This window comes from Lepus europaeus, chromosome 6, assembly GCF_033115175.1.
Source record: "Lepus europaeus isolate LE1 chromosome 6, mLepTim1.pri, whole genome shotgun sequence".
Taxonomy (NCBI): domain Eukaryota; kingdom Metazoa; phylum Chordata; class Mammalia; order Lagomorpha; family Leporidae; genus Lepus; species Lepus europaeus.
In genome coordinates, this window is record NC_084832.1 from 84,556,676 (window position 1) to 84,581,250 (window position 24,575).

Below are 24,575 nucleotides of genomic sequence, written 5' to 3' on the forward strand. Positions count from 1 at the left end.
GGAGAGACTTTTTAGGATGCTGGGGGATGACTGAGCACCATGGGTAAGAACACAAGCTGGAGTCAGCCATACCTCTGGATGGCTTCAGCCGTGTTCTCCAACCTGCCCATAACTCAACTGTATCAACTGTAAATGGCAAATGCCCTCACCTCATATGGCTATAAGAATTTAACGGATGTAAACTTAGTACATCTCCAGGCAATCATAAACATAAGCCCATTGTTAACACTACAGCTATCACAACAGTGTCTTCTGTATTACATTTTGTAGTACAGATGCTGTTGTGATCAATGACTTGCACTATTTGACAGGCGTAGGCATGTCCAGACCACAGCCTCCCTGGCACTCACTTGATTTTGATGAACTTTCAACATGGCACCGTGTTCCGCACACACGCCTCAGTCAGCAGGTTGATGTCTTCCACAATGACGAAGGGGGCCTCCTCCAGGGTGACAATGCTCAGGTGGTTGTGATCCGGCTCACAGTCAGAGAAGGACTTGTACCGGGGCCACACCATGGGCCTTGGGCTCAGGGTCTGGTTCTCCCACTTGCCCACCTGCACCACAAACACAGAGATACACCAGTGCTGCCTTGTGCCTCTGACTTCCGGAAGGGTGAGTCCTTCCCCTCGGAAGGCATGGGAGCAGAAATCCATCTGCCATAAGAGCTGTCCTCTTACTTTCCTAAACATGTGCTCTTGCTCACGGGTTAAGACAAACTGGGGATAATGAGAAAACAGAGTATCGGGACGCAGTTGCCCCTAGCTCCTCCACAGAGGAACTGAACATGCATGTCTGGGAGTGGCACCAAAGCATGATGTCCTGCCAGAGCTCATTGTCATGAACGTGATGGAAAAAGCATAGACTTCTGAAAAAATCAGCAAGGTCTATGTCCACCCCTCCAAAAAGGATGTGGGTGTCCCAGGAAGTGACCTAACTGTTGCACCAAATGCCTGCTCCGAAAAAATTGATTTTGGTATAAAAAATTTTTACATGGATACCTACATGAGAGGTCTTGAAAAAACTTCATGAAAATGTCTATTATTAAAAAAAACTACGTTGTGGAATTCAAAAAATTTTGCAACAAAATCAAGTTATCTTTGAATTCCATTTTCTAGGAATTCATTGAAGTACCTTCATTCTAACTGAAATACTCTAGGCACACGCTTCATCACTGACAGCTTCATTTTCCCAGCTATAAAATGTACACAATCCCACCTTCTTCCTAAGAACATCATGGCAATTAAATAAGGCAGTGCCAGAAAAGGAAAAAACACGCATTAGGGACTTCATACTTTTTTCCCCCTTAAGTATACAGTAGGTAAAATTGAAAGGAGAAAGCTGGAAAGTTGCTGAGAAAAAGAGAAGGAAACAGGAATGGTGAATGGTAAAAAGGAGATGAGAAATGGGAGAAGAGGCAACACCAGTGGACAGAGCAGGAGAGGAAATTAGCTCAACCCAGCCCCACAAAGGCTTCCACTTATGTTGCAAATTCAGGTGAACTTGTATTGACCCAGCACAGGATGGAGATGGTTACTGCTTAGCATACATCAGGACCTGTCAAAGCAGAATCAATTGTGCTCCCTCTGAGCTGCTTGAGCATCTTGGTGAAAGTGAATTGAAGACTGTGGGCTGTATTTTTATTTTGACAGGCAGATTTAGACAGTGAGAGAGACAGAGAGGGAGGTCTTCCTTTTCCATTGGTTCACCCCCAAGTGGCCGCTACAGCTGGCGTGCTGCGTCTGGCGCGCTCCACCAATCTGAAACCAGGAGCCAGGTGTTTCCTCCTGGTCTCCCATATGGGTGCAGGGCCCAAAGACTTGGGCCATCCTCCACTATCTTACTGGCACACAACAGGGAGCTGGACTGGAAGAGGAGCAACCAGGACAGAACCAGTGCCCCAATCAGGACTAGAACCCTGCATGCCAGCGCTGCAGGCAGAGAATTAGCCTAGTGAGCCGTGGTGCTGGCCGGCTGTATGTTTTAAAACATAATTTTTTGACAGCTTATTGGCACTGCTCACACACACCGAGAAAAAGCTGCCCTGACCAGCGCTGGCTCCTTCCTCCTCCTGCTCCTGCTCTCGCTTCCACACATGATCACTTGACACCGCAGGTCAGTGCTGTGTTTGTGACAGTAACCTCCGGGGAAGCACCTCGTCTGAAAAGCTAAGTGCCAAGTCCAGGCTTGGCTGGGTGGCTGTGACCCCTCCCCACCCCTTCAGGAACATCAACATCATATGAAATGAATGGTGGACAAGCAGGGCACCAGGAGTCTGAATCTGAAGGTGCTTTATGATTCTGCAGGGTGTTTCTGTTAACTCAGCTACAGTAACTGTGTCATAGCCACAAAACCCGACCTGCTTGGCACACTAGGCTCCTAAATCGCCAAGGCAACATAAACTAAGGCAAAGGCTGTGCAGCCAGCACAACCTTTGGTGATGTCACTGACCACATTACACAGAGGACTTCACAGCAAAATTCCAGCCAAAGCTGGTCTGGGTCAGATCAGTGCAGCTCCAGCCATTGTAGCCAACTGGGGATTGAACCAGCAGATAGGAGCCCTCTCTCTACCTCTACCTCTCTCTCTCTCTCTCTTTCTCTTTCTCTCTCTGCCTATCCTTTTCTCTTTGCGTACCTCTGACTTTCAAAATATAAATAAATAAATAATTTTTTTTAAAAAAGCTAATATGGAAGGTGGCTATTTGGTGAATTGGTTGCGACACAGCTTGGGCCACCCGCATCCCATATCAGAATGCTTGGGTTCAATTCCCAGCCCAAGCTCCCAATTCCAGCTTCCTGTCAATGCAGACCTTTGGAGGCAGCAGGTGATGGCTCAAGTACCTGGAACCTGATACCCATATGGGATACCTGGATCAAGGTCCCAGATCCTGCATTCACCTAGGTCAAAATCATAGCTCTATGAGGAGTTATCATTGTATATTTATTCAAAACACATTATTAAGTGTTCACAGTGTAACAAGTACTGGCCTACAAAGATATAATGGGTAAGGTCCCTGGAGTTCATCCTCATCCTCATCAACATCATATTTGTAGGGAACCAGACCGGAGGAACCGTGCCCCTAAGATGGCGCCGACTCCCTGCTTCCGGGTTCTTCCTCATCTCAGGGAGTTCCCGCTCTTGCTCGCTCCTTCCCGCCTTAGATTTCCCGCTCTAGCTCGCTCCTTCCCGCCTTGCCACGAGATTGTCCTATCCCCGCGCTTCTAGCCTATCACCTGATTTGTGACGTGTATTGTGCATATAAACCCTTGCTACGCGGGTGTAAGGGAAGTTCCTGCCCAGAAGAGATCGAAGCTGGATCTCCTGCTTGCCGAGCAATAAAGGAACCCCGTGCAAAGTGTTCGGTCTCTGTCTCTTGCTGGACGAGGACGGTGCCGAGCAGCTGGTGGCCCGTACGGGGAGCTTCCTCTACGTTGCCTGGTAAGTAGAAGGTAAGCGAGGTCAGTCTTACCGTCTGGGCCCCGCGAGTGAGGTATATCTCGTGGTTGGAGGGTGGACGCACCCTAAGATAGCGGACGTGTTTCCCCGCTTTAAACTGAAAGAATAGCAGACTTGTTCCCCCGCTTTAAACTGAAAATAAGATAGCGGACGTGTCTTCCCGCTTTAAACTGAAAATGGGAAATTCATCTAGCCATTCAATGTTGCTTAATCCGTTAAAAGCATTATTGCGTAGCAAAGGGATTAAGGTTTCTAAGACCACACTTGTCAGGTTCCTTGGAAGTGTTGATTTCTTTGCGCCGTGGCTCACCCACGAGGGCCAAATAACTCTTGAGTCTTGGGAGAAATTAGGAAAGGATCTCCGGCGCACAGTTAACGATCCCCAGGAACCCGATATCGACCCCGTTGTTCTCCCCTTATGGGAACTACTGCGGGCGTGCCTCCAAGAGGAGAGGTCGGTGGGAGCGGACCGCCCGACTCTTACGGCGGTTCGCGAGGCTCTCGAGGAAGTTCGTTCTCAGAGCTCGGACGGCGCCCGGGACCTCATACAATTTAAGGACACGGGATGCCAGACTTCCTCACTGGCCTCAGGCTCCGAATGTGGCTCCGCCTCCTCTGAGTCTGAGGGGGAAGGGGACGGCGATCCTAAATCCCCGCCTCCTACGTATGCGCAGCTGCGGCAAAAGTTAAAAGATGCCTGTTTACGCCCTCTAGTGCCTACGGCTCCTCCTATCGATGTCGTGCCCGCCCATCAGATTAAAGACGCAGCGCCTCCTACTGGCGGTCATGTAGGCGTGCCTCAGCCCCATCTAACACCCGTGCCGCCATGGCCATTAAACGTCCCAAATGTGCCACCTTTTTCAGGCAGACAGTTTCATCAACAAGCCTGGAAACAGTTGCGAACTGGCGCTCCCGCTGCCCCCGCTCAGGCTTACCCTGTTTTGGCTTTGGGCACGCGAGAGGCCCGGCACGAACCATTGGACATGACAGTATTAAAACAACTTAAGGCTGCGGTCCATGACTATGGACCCACAGCCCCATTCACATTGTCACTCCTTGAATCAGTCGGCCAGTCCATTTTAACACCTAGCGACTGGACCCAATTGGCTCGGGCCTGTTTAAGTCCAGGCGGCTTTCTTTTGTGGCAATCTATGAATACAGAGTGCTGTCATGACCAGGCAGATGAAAATGCTGAGGACGGCCACCCTACGTGGAATGCTGATATGCTTTTAGGGCGTGGACCTTATCAGGCTGACCAGACCCAATTCCCTAGACAAGTATACAGGCAAATTTCCAACTGTGCCCAACGTGCGTGGAGGCAGGCGTCCAATCCAAGTGACTCAGCTAGCCACCTCACCAAGATCGTTCAGGGCACGGCCGAACCCTTCGCTGATTTTGTCGCTCGCATACTTGAGGCTGCGTCGCGTATTTTCCCTTCCGAGGTTGACGTTCAGCCACTGGTCAAACAAATTATTTTTGAGCAGGCTAATAAAGAGTGCAAAAACATTCTTCGACAATATAGACATAAATCTCTGGACTCCTGGTTAAAATACTGCAGAGATACCGGTGGGCCACTTACTAATGCGGGCCTAGCTGCGATGCTGGCAAAAGTCAAAGAAAACAGTCCAAAATCTAAATCGACCCGACCCCCCATATCTTCAGGACTTTGCTTCCAATGTCATCAACCGGGTCACAGAAAACGCGATTGCCCCAATCTCAGCCATGGGTATTCCACGGCACAGCCTTCAGGCATAGAGCCTTGTCGCCGTTGCCGCAAGGGCCCTCATAGGGCAGAGGTATGCCGTTCTGCTTTCGATATCGATGGCAACCCACTTACAGGTAGCGCCCAGGGGCCAAAAAACGGCCAGAGGGGGCTCCCCAACCCAGCGAGGAGCCCCCAAAATCAAATCTACTCTCAGGTTCCACCTCCCGTGTCTGCGCTACACCCAGTGCACCCTCAGCCCGTGCCACTCACGGGTCCGCAGGCCTGGACCTCCGCGCCACCTCCCCTCTCCTCTTAACTCCGGAGATGGGGGTACAATTAGTGGAGAGCGACTGCTCCGGTCCTCTGCCCCCGGATTCGGTTGGATTAGTGTTGGGTCGGTCCTCCGCCGCCCTCCGAGGGCTAGCTGTGATCCCCGGGGTAGTTGACTCTGATTTCACTGGTAAAGTAAAGATCATGGTTCAGGCCCCTCAGGGACCTTTAGTAATCAATCCTGGAGACCGTATCGCACAAATGTTATTACTGCCCAGTCTTCACTCTTTAATCCCAGCTAAAAACCACGTTCGCGGCGCTGGTAACTTTGGGTCCTCTGGCATTAATTTTACCGGCTTACATATGCTTTTAAATGAACGTCCCACTTTAGTGTTGCAGATTAATGGCAAGGACATTAAGGGACTTTTAGACACAGGAGCCGACAAATCCATTATAGCAACAAAGGACTGGCCTAGTACATGGCCTACAAATGTGGCGGAACAAACCTTGCAAGGACTTGGTTTTGCTCATTTCCCAAAAATCAGTGCAGCCTTGTTGTCATGGCAGGATAGCGAGGGTCATAGAGGACAGTTTTCTCCATTCATTTTACCTCTACCCATTTCCCTTTGGGGGAGAGACGTCCTGGCCGAAATGGATGTTGCTTTGGTCACCACTTCCCCTGCAGTACGATCTATGCTACAAAATATGGGTTACGTCCCAGGCAAGGGACTCGGTGTCCAGCTCCAGGGCCACCCTTCCCCCATTGAACCAAAACAAAGACCAAGTAAAGTTGGCCTGGGTTTTTCCTAGGGGTCACTGTTTCGCCTCCTAAACCAGTGGAGCCTTTACCCATCTCGTGGCTAACGGACGTACCCGTCTGGGTTCCACAGTGGCCCCTATCTCAGGAGAAACTGGAGGCAGTCAACACTCTGGTCTTGGAGCAGGTCAACGCTGGTCATTTGATCCCATCCACCTCTCCATGGAATACGCCTATTTTTGCCATCCGCAAAAAATTAGGTCAATGGAGACTCTTACATGATCTTAGGGCAGTCAACGCACAGATGCAGCCTATGGGCCCTGTGCAACGTGGTCTTCCTCTGCTTTCGGCACTTCCCAACCAATGGCCTGTTATTGTAATAGATCTTAAGGATTGTTTCTTTTCCATTCCATTGGACAAAAAGGATACCCCACGTTTTGCTTTTACTGTCCCCACCCAGAACCAGGAACAACCGGACAAGCGTTGGGAGTGGACAGTCTTGCCTCAGGGTATGACTAATAGCCCCACCATGTGTCAAGTCTATGTAGCCCAAGTACTAAAACCTCTTAGAGACCGATATTCCGACTGCAGGTGCCTACATTATATGGACGACCTACTGTGTGCAGCCCCCACAGCAGAGAGGCTCCTGGCCTTATACAGTACACTCCAACAAGTGCTGGAAGGGGCAGGGCTGCATATTGCACCTAATAAGGTGCAATTGTCGTCTGTAGTTTCTTATCTTGGGGCTATAGTCGCCCCTACTCAAATTAGACCTCAAAAATTCAAATAAAAATCAATGCTATCTCCACTCTAAATGACTTACAAAAACTTTTAGGGGATATCAATTGGATTAGGCACTACCTTAACATTCCTAATGCTGCATTGCAGCCCCTCTTTAATATACTTAAAGGAGACCCGGATCTTGCTTCCCCCCGAACCTTCACCTCTGAGGCCAAACAAGCACTGTCAATTGTCAACGATGCCCTTAGTAAAGCTGCCCTAAAACGTTGGGACCCTGCGGGAGACCTTACTCTTTGGGTCCTCGACACCCTTAAACAGCCCACCGCGGTCCTATGGCAGGATGGGCCTCTCCTCTGGATCCATCCCTCAATGTCATCTACTAGATCTATTAGTTACTAGCCATTCAGAGGGCTATCCAACATTTTGGACGCGAACCATCCACCATTGTTGTCCCCTATTCCATGGAACAGGTACGTGTGCTAATCGCTTGTACTGATGCTTGGGCGGTTTTAGTCTGCTCCACTTCCGCAACTATTACAAACAGAACACCCTCTGATCCTTTGCTAACCTTTGTTCAGTCTCACCCAGTTATTTTTCCAAAGTCCACATCCCAAAAGCCCTTACAGGGAGCCCCAGTAGTGTATACCGACGGTTCTAAAACAGGAGTCGGTGCATATGTTGTTTCAGGATCTGTGCCAAAAACATTCCAATTCGCTACTAACTCCCCCCAGGTAACTGAACTTCTTATAGTTAACCAAGTCTTCTCTGATTTCCCCGGACCTGTCAATATTGTGTCTGATTCACGCTATGTGGTTAATTCTGTGTCTATCCTTGAGGCCGCAGGACTAGTCAATTCTTCATCCTCCGTAGCGACAGTTTTCCTCACCCTGCAAAAATCTATTTGGAATCGGTCTGCTCCTTTCTTTATTACTCATATTAGAGCTCATTCTTCCTTACCTGGACCCATGACCACAGGCAATGCTATAGCTGATCAAGCCACACGCCCCATTTGGATACTCCAATTTTCTTCCCCAGAAGAGCAGGCTATCCAGTTTCATTCAGAGTTCCATGTAAACGCAAAAACCCTTGCCGCCAAATTCGGTCTTTCTCGTGCTGCCGCTCGCGATATTGTTCGCCATTGTGCCGCATGCCCTACTTTAACCCCTGTGCCTTCGGTGGGGGTTAATCCCCGAGGATTACTACCAGGACATATCTGGCAGATGGATGTCACCCACATATCCGAGTTTGGGACCTTAAAGTATGTTCATGTGTCAGTTGACACCTGTTCCCAAGTAATTTTTGCTTCTCTGGAGACGGGTGAGCGTACCACCCATGTCATTAATCACTGCCTTGCTGCATGGGCAGCCTGGGGCAAACCAAAAACTTTAAAAACAGATAATGGTCCTGCATACACAAGTAAATCATTCCAAGATTTCTGCACCCGTATGCAGGTACAACATAAAACTGGAATCCCTTATAACCCTCAGGGACAGGCCATAATTGAAAGGGCTCATCGAACCCTCAAGGCTTTTCTCTTAAAACAAAAGGAGGGAATTGCCACGGGCAAAACCCCTCGAATGCGCCTCTCCCTTGCACTGTTTACTATAAACTTTTTGAATTTGACAGATCATTCTATGTCCCCCGCTGAGAGACACATGTTAAAGGAGCCATCTTCACGAGGCTATGTCCGTTGGAAAGATGTCCTCACGGGAAAGTGGTACGGCCCGGATCCGGTATTATGCTGGAACCGAGGCGCGGTCTGTGTCTTCCCACAGGAATCTGGAAGAGAACCTCTCTGGATACCGGAAAGATTGGTCAGAAAAACAGCCCCGCCGCCACAAGATACACCTCTATCACCTACGGACGACATCTCCCCCGAGATAACCGAGATTACCACGCTCTCACAGGACGACAAATTGCAACAAAACAACGAGACGTGAGATGCACCCCTTCCGCTTCTTCATACTGGCAGCGGCTTTGCTCCCTGGCTCTTATGCGGGCTTTAACTCCAACCCCACTGCTTTACTGCAGAACGTAGGCAACCCTTGCGACTGCAAGGGGGGGACCAGCAACACCGTACTGCAGCGTACTCACATCGCCACAGCTGATTGTGGGGACAAAACTGCATATCTGCCCCTCCAGGGGATCCCCGGCCTACCACGCGGCTACATATGTGTGCCCAAACCCCGCGTTTCTGATCCCCATAGCAAAAACCACTCCTGTCCTTGCTTGACCTTTCAAGAATCCATGCACAGCTCTTGCGATTCCTCATACTTCCAATGCACTTCTGGCGGTCAGTCGTACTATGCCACCCAGTTACAAAGTACTCGCAGGTCCTCTAGTCCTGACCATTTGCCACAGGTAGTCCATTCATCCCCCTACCTCTCAGCCCCCTGTGTTGGTACGCCTGGACAGTGGGCGTGCTGGCGCACTACGGCACCCGTGCATATCTCTGATGGCGGAGGCCCACAGGACCAGCTCCGCCACCAACAGCTAACAAAGCGATTAAAACCCTCGTCCCCCCATCCCTACTCACGCCTCACATATGGACAATGCCTCCATCAGGCACACACCTTCCTCGAGTTGTCTTGTTCCCCCTCTCATTCATTGGGCTGTATCACCCATCCCTGACGGGGAGCGAAAACTGGGTATGCGAGACCAAAGGTACTGCAGCAGGAGTCCACCCGGGGGTTCCGGGGGTCCTGGGAGAGCATATGCATATGCATGCAGGTTCAATTCCCAGCCTGCCCCAGCAAAAGGGAATAAAAACTGATCCCTAACGGAGACATCAGGGGTTGTGGCCAGGCCCTTGAAGTTCCGTAACTAACGGATCACAAGCACGCTGGGTATGCACCTCTACTCTCTGCCTAGTAAATATTCTCCCGGCCCTCATGAGCCAGGGCCGTCGGGGATGTGATTTGTGCAAAAACAAAAGGAGGGAGATGTAGGGAACCAGACCGGAGGAACCGTGCCCCTAAGATGGCGCCGACTCCCTGCTTCCGGGTTCTTCCTCATCTCAGGGAGTTCCCGCTCTTGCTCGCTCCTTCCCGCCTTAGATTTCCCGCTCTAGCTCGCTCCTTCCCGCCTTGCCACGAGATTGTCCTATCCCCGCGCTTCTAGCCTATCACCTGATTTGTGACGTGTATTGTGCATATAAACCCTTGCTACGCGGGTGTAAGGGAAGTTCCTGCCCAGAAGAGATCGAAGCTGGATCTCCTGCTTGCCGAGCAATAAAGGAACCCCGTGCAAAGTGTTCGGTCTCTGTCTCTTGCTGGACGAGGACGGCGCCGAGCACTTATTATTATCATGATCATTATTTATCGATACAGAACCTAGAAAGAAAGAAGACTGGTGTAGCAGACCCAACACATTTAATTCTAGAAGAAAGAAAATGTTTTCTCTTATCCTGTCTTTGCTATTAATTGGTGAAAATCTAACCCTGTGTGTTTGGGCTCAAATTCACCATCTATAATACAGCACAGAAAAGAAAACTGCACTTTTGATGTTGTAAGACTAGTTGAAATAATTTATTAAAATTCATGATATTTTTATAAATTTGAGTTGAATTTTCTGATTTAGCTACTTAAAAATATTTCAGTCCAGAGTTACTGTCATCAGTCACTTGTGTTCTAATATTTCCCTGAATGGAAAAAAAAGAGTTACAATCACTGTTTAATACCCTAGAGACTATGATGATGACACATAAACACTCCCAGTCCTCTTATGTACAAAAAAAAGAAAAATCTTTGAAAAATTATTGTCCTAACTGGTCTCTAGCATCTTTTTATTCTCTGCCATCATGAAATTTAAATCCAAATGACAACACCAATCTGGTAGATGAGAAGGATGACACATGGAACATTTCAGAATTTAACAAGTTTATGGATCTTAATTCCCCAAATCTTGCTTTGGGTACTACTTTGACCATCAGATAAAAACTCTCATGAAGACAGGAAATGCAGCTTGCTTGGGACATATACCGACACCCATGTGGATACAGTGCTCCATTCTTTGTGTCAGCAACCACTTCCTCTGTGCCCTCACACACAGATCACTGTGTGGCCATCTCCTGACTATCCTGAGAAACAATGACCTAAGCAGCCACACGCCCTATCTCTTAGCTATCTGAGGATGTCATCTCACGCCTGAGGGAAGAACAGCTTCCCCAACAGCCTGGGGTTGCTGGTAGGGGATAACATGGAAAAGTTGTCTTTTAGTCATTATTCTTTGACTCACAGGTTATTTAAAAGTGTTTATTGTGTTAACAATGGAAAATTTTCCGGAAATCTTTGTCATTCAATTATAGCTCTCATGTATTCCTTGAAGCACTAAGTAAATCCTTTTAAATTTATTTAAATTTCCTTTATGACCTAAAGAATTACATCCATATATATTTTCTGAGTGCTTTCAAAACATGTGTGTTCTGTTATTGATTTCAGTGATCTACATATGTGTATTAAGTCAACTAGTTTGTGATGTCTTTGAGACTGTTTCCATACCAACTTTTATCTGCTTGCTCTACTGATTCCTGAGATAAGAATATTGAAATCTCCCATTCCAGTTATGGATTTTTTCCAGGTAAACCTTGCAGTTCTATCAACTTTTGCTTCAGCATCTTGAAGCTGTGTTACTAGGTCTATAAATACTTAGATTGATGTCTTACTGATGAATCAAATCATTTATCATCATGAATTGACTTTATCATTGAAAATATCCCATGATCGTAAAAATATTCCATGATCTGTGTTGCTAATGTAGCTAGTCCAGTTTTGTAGATGACTAATGTGTATCTCTTTCTCCATATTTCAATTTTCAAGCTATTATATTCAAACTGAATTTCATTTAGGGAGCCTATACTTGGGCCTTGCTTTTTGATTTGATGTTATAATCTCTCTGCCTTGTTACTGAGTTCCTTATACAATTTACATTTAATGTATTTAATGAAATAGCTGAGTTTAAATTAATCTCCTAGTTAGGTGTTTTCTATCTGTTCTATGTTCTATTTTTCCTCTTTATCTACCTACTTTTGGATCAGTTTCTTTTCCATGATTCCATTTTATTTCTTTTATGGGTTAATTATATCCCTATTTATTTAACTTTAGTGGCTTCTTTAGGTTTCATGGTATATATTTTAAATTTATCACATTTATCTTCAAGTGATATTGTACCATGTCAAATTGTGTATTTCCATTTCTCTCTCCCTACAGTTGTACTACAGTTGCCACACATTTAACTTTAAAAAGCTATAAACTGTATGCTACATTTTTAGTATTTTTGTTGTAAAAAAGTCATTCATCTTTTAAAGTGACTAAATAGTTTAAAAATCTGTATACATTTAACCTTGTAGCTTTCAATTCTCATGTTTTCATCTTTTGTGTTCATTCAAATACCCACTTAGTAACATTTTCTTTCTCCCTAAAGGACTTTTGCTACTATTTCTGGTAGTGTGGATCTGCTGGTGATGAATTATTTCTGTGATTCTATGTCTGGAGTCTTTATTTCACTTTCACACTGAAAAGATACGTTCACTGTGCAAAGAATTCTATGCTGACACTCTTTGTCTTTCAGTACTTCAAAGAGTTTCTCCGTTCTCTTGTAGCATATGTTATTTCTCATGATAAAACTACTGTCAATCTTTTCTTTTAAAAGATTTATGCATTTATTTGAAAGGCAGAGTTGCAGAGATACAGAAGCAGATAGAGAGGGGGTTCTTCGATCCACTAGTACACCTCCCAAAATGGACACAATGGCTGGAGATGGGCCAATCCAAAGCCAGGAGCCAGTAATTTTTTGGGGTCTCCAACGTGGGGATTTTACCTTAAAACACTAGAACAGCAAAGTAAATCTTAAGAAAGTGGAAGGAGGAAAAATATACAAACTGAAATAAATCCAACAGAATAGAAAATATCACAACAGAAATTCAGTGAGACCAAAATACAATTCTTTGAAAACTCAGTGACACAGACAAAACGTTTATCCACAGGAAACAAGGGAAAAAAGGGAACAGACTCAAGTGACTTCACAACAGAAACAACAGAGAGGACATGACTACCTACCTTACCAAAATAATAATCAGAACACACTATGGAAAAGTCAAGGCACAAGGATTTGGTCAATGTCGATACAGTGTGGACTGATTCTCAGAAAGACACAAACCACTAAAACTGAATACAGTAAAACAAGAAACCCTAAATACACTTATACTTTGAAAAGAGGCTGCAGTCATGGGAAACAAACACACACACATGAAGAAAACTCCAGGACCAGATGGCTCCACCAGTGAAAACTCCCATTTAAAGGATAATTAAAATCCGTTGTTTGTACACCCTTCCAAAAAGGAAATGCAGAGGAAAAGCCTTCCATTTTATTTCATCATCCCCAAATGGCCACAACAGCTGGAGCTGGAACAGTCGGAAGCCAGGAGCCAGGAGCTTCATTTGGTCTCCACACAGGTACAGGGGCCCAAGCACTTGGGCACTCTGCTGCTGCTTTCCAGGCCATAGCAGAGAGCTGGATTAGAAGTGGAACATCCGAGACTCGAACTGGCACCCATATGGGATGCCAGCACAGCAGGTGGCAGCTTTACCAGCTATGCCACAGCACCAACCCCCACATGATTGATTTTTAAATGTTTTTTTTTTCAATCAAAATAAAACCAAAAAATCATAATTAGGGTCTAAGAGCAAAGTACAAATAGCTTTATAAAAATAAGTTATAAAGGGGCCATCACTGTGGCTTAGCAGGTAAAGCCACCACCTGCATCCCATAAGGGTGCCAGTTCGAATCCTGGATGCTCCATTTCTGATCCAGCTCTCTGTGATGGACTGGAACAGCAGTAGAAGATGGCCCAAGTGATTGGGCCCCTGCACCCACGTGGGAGACCCAGAAGAAGCTCCTGGTTCCTGACTTCGGATGGGCCCAGTTCCAGCTGTTGCAGCCATTGAGGTAGCGAACCAGCAGATGGAAGCCCTCTCTTTCTCTTTCTCTGCCTCTTTGTAACTCAACCTTTCAAATAAATAAATAAATCTTTAAAAAAAGTTATGAACATAATTGACAATTATACTTTAGAAGGACTTGCCTCATGAGAATTTGGCTAACAATACATTGTTGGGGAGGTACTTCTGCTAGAAGTCAAACATCCCAACTCAAGGTCACACAAAAGACAGGTACTGAAAGACAGAAACTAGGTTTCGTTAAGGCATAACTTATAAGAACTCTTCGTTGGCGCCATGGCTCACTAGGCTAATCCTCCACCTGCGGCGCCAGTACTCTGGGTTCTAGTCCCAGTTGGGGTGCTGGTTCTGTCCCGGTGCTCCTCTTCCAGTCCAGCTCTCTGCTGTGGCCCAGGAAGGCAGTGGAGGATGGCCCAAGTGCTTGGGCCCTGCACTCGCATGGGAGACCAGGAGGAAGCATCTGGCTCCTGGCTTCAGCGTGCCGGCATAAGGGCCATTTGGGGGGTGAACCAGTGGAAGGAAGACCTTTCTCTCTGTCTCTCTCACTGTCCAACTCTGCCTGTCAAAAACAAAAAGAACTTTTGTCTTAGAGATAAAATATAGAGAAATACACTGTTAATTTTATATACTTAACATCCAAAAGCAGGAAAAGCAAAAATTAGTCCTGTTTTTCTTAAGGTTTATTTCATTTATTTGAAAGCTAGAGTGACAGAAAGAGGTAGAGAGACAAAGAGAGAGAAATCTTCCTTTCACGGGTTCATTCCTCAGATGGCTGCAGCCTCCAGGGCTGACCCACACCAAACCCAGGAGCCAGGAGCTTCCTCTGAGTTTCCTACATGGGTGGCGGGGGCCCAAACACTTGGGCCATCTTCTGCTGCTTTCCCCATGTCATCAGCAGGGATCTGGATCAGAAATGGAGCAGCTGTGGCACAAACTGGCACCGACATGAGATGCTGGCATAGAAAGCAGCAGCTTTATCCGCTTTGTCAAAATGCCGGCCCCAAAATTTATAGTTGTTATAATAATGCTAAAATACACACACCTTAAACAAAGAATGTTAGAGCCCAAAGGGATTGCTAGACAATAAATCAATTTAACAGTAAAAGAAGTAAAACTTCGGAAACTTAACTTTTGCATTTTGCCATTTGTGCTAATTCACAACCTACTCTAGTGTAGTTCATTTTATTTTAAACATAAGAAAGAAGGAAACTGGGGTAGATGGAAGTAAGAAAAGGAAATAAAAGAGAAAACGGAAGGAAATGAGCAAAGTACCCAAAATGCTTTTATCTCCTTGATATGAAGGCATCCTTCTCAGGTCCTCAGAATTAGCTTCCTGTGCCCACCGTTTCCTTAGTTTTCCTTCTGTCCTCTGGGGTCTTACACATGAGAGAGAGAGAGAGAGAGTGTGTGTGTGTGCCTATGTGCCAGTGTGTGCCTATGTGTGCACATATATGTGCCTGTGTGTACCATGCATGTGTCTGCAAGTGTCAGTGCCTGTATGTATGCCAGTGTGTGTGCAGTGTGTTCCTCTGTATATGCTATGTGCATATGTGTGCCTGTGTGTCCAAATATGTGTCTGTGAGTATGCACTGTGTGCATGCCTATGTGAGCCTGCAAGTGTGCATGCCTGTGTGTGTCATGAATATGCCTGTAAGTGTGAGTGTATGTGAGTGTGTGCCTCTGTATGTGCCATGTGCATGTGTGTGCCTGTGTGTCATGTGTGTCCACATATGTGCCTATGTGAGTATGCACTGTGTGCATACCTGTGTGGTCATGTGCGTGCCTGTGAGTGTGCATGCCTGTGTACGCCATGAGTACACCTGTGAGTGAGAGTGTGTGCGGTGTGTGCGAGTATGGGTTCACAGTGCTGGCTTCTCCAGCCCCCTTTGAGCTTTTTGTCCATCTTGATTCCATGCCTTCTTCCTGCTTCTCCTCCTTCCCTCAACCTGCCTCTGCTCCACAAGTCCTCACAACTCAAAAGACGCCAACAAGAAATGCTAGAACTCAAAGTTCTTTACAATGTTACATATCTCTTATCTAACCTTTTCGATATGGAAAACTGACATTCTGAAAGGTTGCATAGATCTTTCTCAGAAACAAGATGTAAAGGTTTTTAAATAAATACCTTACATATTTTATTGCGTTAAATGTTTTTGTCTGGCCCAAATCTCTCTCTCTCTCTCTCTCACACACACACCCCAAATTCAAAACAAATGACAAATTAAATGGGAAACTGCAACACAAATGACAAAAGCTAATTTCCTTAATTTATAAAAAGTTCTTACATATCAATAAGGAAAACTTCTTTTAAATTTAATTTCATGATGAAAGAAATTCAAATGACTTTTAGAGATTTTTTTAAATCCCTTTAAATTAAAGAAATACAAATTAAAAGCCAACCTACCATTTTTTTTCATCTAGACTGCTGAAAAGTCAAAGTAGTAACATACAGAAAAGTCATTCTAATTCACTGTTCACTGAGTCTAAATCTCTGAGGCTGAGTGGCCATATGCCTATCAACAGTTTCAACGTGCATCCCCTTAGGAAGCCACCAATCCCACCTCTCAGACTGTGTCCTCCCATACTCGCCTCACATGCACAGGAACAAGCTGAGATGTTCATAACAGTAAAACTAGAAACAACCTAAATGTCAAGCAACAGAAAACATTTAGGCCGGCGCCGCGGCTCAATAGGCTAATCCTCCGCCTAGCGGCACCGGCACACCGGGTTCTAGTCCCAGTCGGGGTGCCGGATTCTGTCCCAGTTGCCCCTCTTCCAGGCCAGCTCTATGCTGTGGCCAGAGAGTGCAGTGAAAGATGGCCCAGGTGCTTGGGTCCTGTACCCCATGGGAGACCAGGAGAAACACCTGGCTCCTGGCTTCGGATCAGCGTGGTGTGCCGGCCGCGGCAGCCATTAGAGGGTGAACCAATGTCAAAAGGAAGACCTTTCTCTCTGTCTCTCTCTCTCTCATGGTCCACTCTGCCTGTCAAAAAAAAAATTTAGACAATCATTTTCCAAACAACAGAAAACCTCATATGGAGTATCAAGCAGTCACTAAAAGAATGAGGCTGATAGGCATAAAATGAAGAAAATGTCCCCCAAAATGACTCATTTAGTGAAAACTACTGAAACTCCTTTAATATAAAAGGGGATGTATATGCAGAATAAGATACACACACAGAATTCCCCCAAACACAGAGGGACCACTAACAGTCCATCACACCAAAACTCTGGAGGAACCTTCAGACTCTTCTAGTTCTGAAAAGCTTTTACCTTATTAAGCTCCTCCCACCACAAACCTGCCTTAGCCTTCCTCAAGAATGCCCTTGACCTCGTGAACACTACACAATGAAGGTCTCTGTTCCTTTTGAACCCATCCTTCCTCCTACAAATTCATCAACTGGGACTTCTTTCTATACCCCAGCAGCTCTGAATTTCTCTTCATGGTTTAATATTTCTTCCATTCCTGATATCAACTCACTGTTCCCATGAACAAACCTTAGCCTTCCAAAGTCTGCTGGCCATAACTCCAAGTTGGCATTCTTTGTGCTACCCATTGATTCTTTTCTGATTCATTTCATTCTTTATTTCAGCAAACATGTACTGAGTGACAACTGTGTACCAGGATCCTAAGTCAAGAAAGAGAAACCTGACACCTGGTCCCTGTCTTAAGAAATTTTCAGCTTAAGACAATTTTTCAAAATTTCATATGCCTGGGGGCTGGCACTGTGATGTAGTAGGCTAAACCTCCATCTGTGGCGCCGGCATCCCATATGGATGCCAGTTCATGTCTCAGCTGCTCTTCTTCCTATCCAGCTCTCCTCTATGGCTTGGGAAAGCAGTGGAAGACGGACCAAGTGCTTGGGCCCTTGCACCCATGGCGTGGGATCTGGAAGAAGAAGCTCCTGGATCCTGGCTTCAGATTGTCCCAGCTCTAGCCACTGCAGCCAACTGGGGAATGAACCAGCGATGGAAGAACTCTCTCTATGTCTCTCCCTCCGTCTGTAACTTGGCTTCTCAAGTAAATAAGTAAATCTTTCTTAAAATATATTTTTTTAATTTCATATGCCTCTACAGCATATAAGCAGGAAAGAATCAGAGGTAGGGAAGCAACCATCACATGTCTAGCTACAGCAACCAAATACAGGAAGGAAGATACATTGAAGGTGGTGGTCAAAGTAGGTACCAGTTTTGTATGCTGGCATTTTTGGGGTCTTATTTTTATTTTTCTTTATTTTGGGGGTTTTACTTATTTATTGGTAAGAATATATTTCTATATTTACATGCGATTTAAAATAAGCATTAATAAAGAGGTGATGGGAGCCAGCATTGTGGCATAATGGGTAAAGCTACCACCTGGGGCACTGACATCTCATATGGGTACCAGTTTAGGTCCTGGCTGCTCCACTTCCAATCCAGCTCCCTGCTAATGGTCTGGAAAAAGCAGTGGAAGATGCCCAAGTGTCCGGCCCCTGCCGCCCATGTGGGAGACGTGGATTAAACTCTTGGCTCCTGGATCCAGGCTTTGGCCTGGCCAAGCCCCAGCCATTGCTACATAAATCTTTTAAAAAAAGAAGAGGGAATATCTAACGTCTATACTCTGAATGCTGCATAGCATGGTGCCTGACACATAAATGGTGCTCTGTAAATGGTCACTGAATGAGAGAAGGGACGGATGCACAGTTCCACAAAGCAGAGTAGCGAGAAAAGAAACAACCATGCTCAACAGTTGATTACTGCCTTTACTCAACAGCGTTTTTAAAGTTCATGTTGGGCTTCTCACTACTGACATTTTGGACTTCATTATGGGAGACCTTCCTGTGCATGTTAGGGTGTTAAAGCTGCAGGCCTGGCCTCTAGCTGGCCAGTAACACCTCCACTACTGTGAAAATCAAAAACTTCCCCCAGGGAACATGATTTGGCCTAGCAGCCAAGAGAAAGGTTACTTCCAGGGGGCTCTAATTCCACCACAGGCTACAACTTGGATCCTGGGGCATCACCACCCAAATTCTTTTGATGTCAAGATCCCAAACCCACATCACAAGCTCCTATCCTTCATATTCTCCCACCCGAACCTGGATATCCAGCTAGCTGATGGCTCTTGGCCCTGAGTGGTGTGCACCTGACTGCCACCATGGGCTTCTAAGCACTCTTTGGCTAAGTTGAGAAAACACCAGCACCACCTCATCCCAAGCTGTCATTCAGCTGAGATTCAGAATCCGCTCCCTGCACTCTGGATGACTTCCTGTTATACTAAAACTGCAGCTACTTCTGAAACATCTCTCCTTTCCTCAAGGAGTCAACAACACCTCAGCCACCTGCCCTTCTTCTCCAAAGAATTCCTCCGAGATAATCTCTATTCAATGTCCTTTCCTAAGACATCTTAGGTGCTTAAAAAATATTTGTCAAATTTAGGAAGGAAAAAAACAGCATAGCTTATGATGAGGGAAAAAACAGCTCTAAATTTCATTCTTATTCAAGAAATTTTTTCTCCAATTTTAAGTAACATTAAGGAAAGTCAACACCATCTTCTCTAGTTTCTCAAGGCTACCAGCACTGTTGCTGCAAAGAGATCCCCGGGATGACCATTAAAGTGTATTGAGATTTTAGAAGAAGGCATAAAACTGCAATGTTAATTGAACAAATGAACTGCAATGCTGACAACAAACGTGAGCCATTCTTAACTCCACAAGTCAATGAGATGCATAAAAGGAAGGCAGCCACATGACAGAGCACCAGGGCAACTGCACAGGCTAAGGACCTGCCCCGGCATGCAGCAGAGGCTCACCAACATCTCCTGAGGGTCAAATGCTCTGCAGCAGGAGAAGAGGACCTTAAATAACTTAACCAGTAAAGGCAGCTGTACAATAGCTTCAGAATCACGTGCCCCCTTTCCACCTAACCCTAGTGCCTTCCCTGTGTTCCAGTTTCTGGTCAGAAGAGAGAGGTAGGAGCCGGCGCTGTGGTGTAGTGGGTGACGCCATCACCTGCAGTGCCAGCATCCCATATGGACACCAGTTCCAGTCCTGGCTGTTCCACTTCCCATCCAACTCTCTGCTGTGGGCTGGGAAACAGTAGAAGATGGCTCAAGTCCTTGGGCCCCTGCATCCGCATGGCTCCTGGCTCTGGATCGACACAGCTCCGGCTGTTGCAGCCATTTGGGGAGTGAACCAGCAGATGACCTCTCCCACTCTCTCTGCCTCTGTCTCTCTATAATGCTGCTTTGCAAATAAATGAATAAATCTAAAAGAAAGAAAGGAAAGGAAGAAAGAAAAGAGAAGCAGTACTACGTTCCACTTCAAGACTAAGTCCCTGCTGAACCCAAGCACAACAATTTCCACCAGCTTTTGTCTCACAGGGTAATTATGGAATAAGCAGCTTGGCAAAAGTTCTCGCAAAACAGAGCCAATCATTTCTCAAAATGTGTTCTAAAGTTTTTTCTTGACCTTTAGCTTATGGTAGCTTAGACAAGTATCTTAAAAGCATTTTTAGTCAGCCATTTTTGTTAAATTGTGAGCAAGATTATTTTAGCCAAAAAAGTTTATTTCAATCCCTCTCTCCAAACTCAGAACAAGCATCTGACCAGGCTTATTTAGTTCAAGCTTTCCAGAGTAACGTGTCTCTGGATGGTTTCTGAACATTAGGAGATCGCAGCTGCAAAGAAAAAAGCTTGGTCCTACTACACTACTACGCTACTACACGGGAGGTGCAAGGGCTGGTGCTGGCCTGCACAGCGCCTTCCCCACCGCTCTATGGAAATAAAGCACTGAGCACACACATCATTTTTTGAAAACCTCTGACAGACAAAATGTTGTTGAGAGCATTCCGTGCTATGAAGGGCTGGGTATGTGCCCACATGGTAGAGAGTAAACACAGAGGTCGGTGTTATGGTGTAGTGGTAAAAGCTACTGCCTGTGATGCCAGCATCCTATATGGGCATCAGCTGGAGTTCTGGCTGCTCCACTTCCAATTTAATTCCCATCTAATGCACCTGGGAAAAGCAGTGGCTGATGGCCCAAGTACTTGGGCACCCACACACACGGTAGGAGACCTGGAAGAAGCTCCTGGCTCCTGGCTTTGACCTGGCCCAGCCCCAGCCAATGTAGCCATCTGGGGGAATGAACCAGCAGATGAAGATTCTCATTCTCTCTCTCTCTCTCTCTCTCTCTCTCTCTCTCTCTCTCTCTCTCTCCCTCCCTCCCTCCCCCTCTCCCCCTCTCCGCCCCTCTCTCTCTCTCTGTTTGTGTGTGTGTCTCTCTCTCTTTCTCTCTCCCCCACCTTGTCTCTCTGTAACTGACTTTCAAATAAATAAATAAATTTAAAAAAAGGAAGGAAGGAAAGAAGGAAGGAAGGAAAGGAGTTTCACACAAATACAAATACAAAAAGAGACAACATATGTCATAAGAGTTTCCATTCAGCCTCACACCAGGAGTGCAAATAGGGAGAGGGGCTCCTCTAGGATGAAGACAGCTGAGAAAAGGAAGAAAAGTGACTTCAGTGGGGTGCACAGGTGCTCACAAGCACAAACGAAACAGCCTCCCTAGTGCAGGAGTCCCTGTTCTCTCCTGCTTCCAGTGCAGTGCCTCACCCCTCAGCAGGAGGATGTCCTTGGAGCAGTGGGGTAACCATTCACCATCACAGGGCAGCGTGGTGAACCATGCACATGACTGCCAGGGCCTAGCTGCCTATGGGAACTATGCACCATGGGCACTCTGGGAAAATCCCCTGCCCTCACACCTTCTACCCCAGCCACCCTGGTCCACTCACAGTTCCTCTCCAGCTTTGCCCCGTATATGGCGTTGTCACCTAAGCCCAGCTTGCACCCTCATCCTCAACACAGCTCCTGCAGCATGTCTGCCTCATGCCTCCTACCTATGCTGCCTAAGAATCCCTCCATCTATCCACTGTAACCCACAGAAACACTGGGCTCACCCCATCAGGGTGTACCAGTGCCTCTGTTTACCATCAGGGTAGCTCCTGGAATGAAAGGTTGCTCCTCAGCCCATTTGTTTATAAAATTTAGGGCAGGTCTCTGGCACAGCAGTTAAGCTGCTTGGGACACTGACTTTCCATATCCATCCCATATCCTGGTTTGAGTCCAGACTATTCTGTTTCTGATTCAACTTCCTGCTAATGCCTGAGAGTCAGCAGATGATGGCTCAATCACCTGGGATCCTACCACCTACATGGGAGACCTGGACTGAGTTCCAGGCTCCTGGTTTCCATCAGTCCAGCCCTAGCTGTTGTGGGTATTTGGGGACTGAACTGGCAGGTGGAAGATCTCTGACTCTCTCTCTCTGTGTCTCTCTGCCTTTCAACTAAAAATGAAAATTTTAAACACAATCAAAATAAGAAATTCCAATGTGAAAAAAACTGAAGCAACCCCATAGGGGACCTTTCTTAAGAAATCCACAGAGGCTTATGGTAATTGCTCTGACTTTTGTTTCTTCTGAACCCACTTCAAGATCTGAACTTGACCCTTTAAAATTGTTTGTTCTGAATGATTCATCCTGTATACAAACTCAACATTCATCATTTCTAATATTATTTTCCATTTGAAACCCCTTCATTTATCCACTCCTTATCAGCATTTTCAGTTAGCAATAAATATAATTACATAGTTTATAAGTATATAAATACATGCTATGTAGATATATAAATACATGAATGATAAATAACTGCAAGCCCTAGAAACCCTCTCTACACTAATAAACAATGTGACAGACAACATTAAAATGATCATGCACCACCACTAGCACTACATTTCATCTCTGATAAGCAGAATTGGCACACCTTTGGTCCAACACATACCTTCATTCATTTCTATGAAAATAAGGAAGTTCAAGGATCATAAGCCCTGAAGTTATTCCTATGTAATTATTTTTACAACTTATTTTACTTATTGAAAAGGCAAACACACAAATCCCTCTACGGCTGGTTCACTATCCAGATGCCTTCAACAGGCATCTGGGTAGAACTCAGTCTAGCTCTCCCACATGGGTGGCAGGGACCCAACTACTTGAGGAAGCTGGAATCAGGAGCTGAACCAGGAATCAATCCCAGACACTCCAATATGGGATGCAAGCATCCTAAGCAGCATCTTAACCAGCATACCACACACCTATTCCCTTACATAATTCTAATAATTTTATTTATAAAATAAACATGTAATACAAAATTCAAAAGGTATACAATCAAAATGAAGTCTACGCACCTATTCTTCCACCACTCAGTTCCCCTCACCAGAGCAATCAGAGTTGCTAGAGTTGGAGTTTTTCTCGACAGACAGCCCAGTATACAGACATATGCCCTTTTTTTCTTTAAGATTTGTTTATTTATTTGAAAGTCAGAGTTATAGAGAGAGAGGGACAGAGAGAGGTCTTCCATCAGCTGGTTCACTCCCCAGATGGCCACAACAGCCAGGGCTGGGCCAGGCCAAAGCCAGGAGCCCAGAGCTTCATCCAGCGTCTCCCACATGGGTTCAGGGGCCCAGCACTTGGGCCATCTTCCCCTGCTTTCCCAGGTGCATTAGCAGAGATGGAAGTGAAGCAGCCAAGAAGTGAATTGGCACCCATATGGGATGCCAGGCATTGCAGGCAGTACCTTTACCTACTGCATGACACACTGGCCTCTCTCTTCATTACATAACTCATAGCAAATCAAACACTTTTCTGCATACAGATTTTTACACTGACTACATTTGGAGAATACTCTGATCTGCTCATACAGACCAGAGCATCCCCACTCCTCTTTAATGGCTACACGACACCCAGTGTGTGTAGGTACTTCAATGGCTACGCGACATCCAGTGTGTGTAGGTACTTCGTTTTACTGATGTGACTTCCTGCTGGAAAGCATTTTGGCTTTGTCCAACCTTCTATTAGTTCAAATGATGATGCAATGCATATTCTTACACCCATATGCAACAGTAACTGTAGGATAAAGTCTGAGCCATGGAACTGCTGGGTCAAAAAATATGTTCATTTCACATTTTAACAGATATTGCTAAACAGTATTTTTCACTTATACAAGCAATATGAGAACCTACTTTTCTATTTAAGGCTCTTACCAATAAACTACACTATTAAATTTTCATTCTTTTTTTAAGATTTATTTATTCATTTAAAAGGCAGAGTTTACAAAGAGAGGGAGAGACAAAGAGAGACATCTATCTGCTGGTTCATTCCCCAAATGGCTGCAATGGCTGGAGCTGGGCTGATCCGAAGCCAGGAGCCTCTTCTAGATCTCCCACATAGGCGCAGGCGCAGGGGCCCATGGACTTGGGCCACCTTCTACTGCTTTTCCAGGCCATAGCAGGCAGCTGGAGCAAAAGCAGAGCAGCCAGCAGCCAGGACTCAAACAAGTTCCCCACAGGGATGCCAGAGTCACAGGCAGCAGCTTTACCTGCTATGCCACAATGCCGCCCTAAATTGTCATTCTAATGTATAGTTTTCCCACAAATCTTTCCCAAAAAGCCTCAAATTCCACAAGAACACTAGTCTAACTCTGTAACTCCAGGGTTCAGCAATCCTATGTATTCAAATGTTGTTAGAAGAATGAATGACCAAGCAAAAGGTAAGGTTTATTTTGACTATCATAAACAAATATTCCTAAAATATTGGCCATTTTTCCCCTTTCAGAAGGGGAGGAAGAAAGCAAACATGAATGGATTGATTCTTCTATAAAATTAT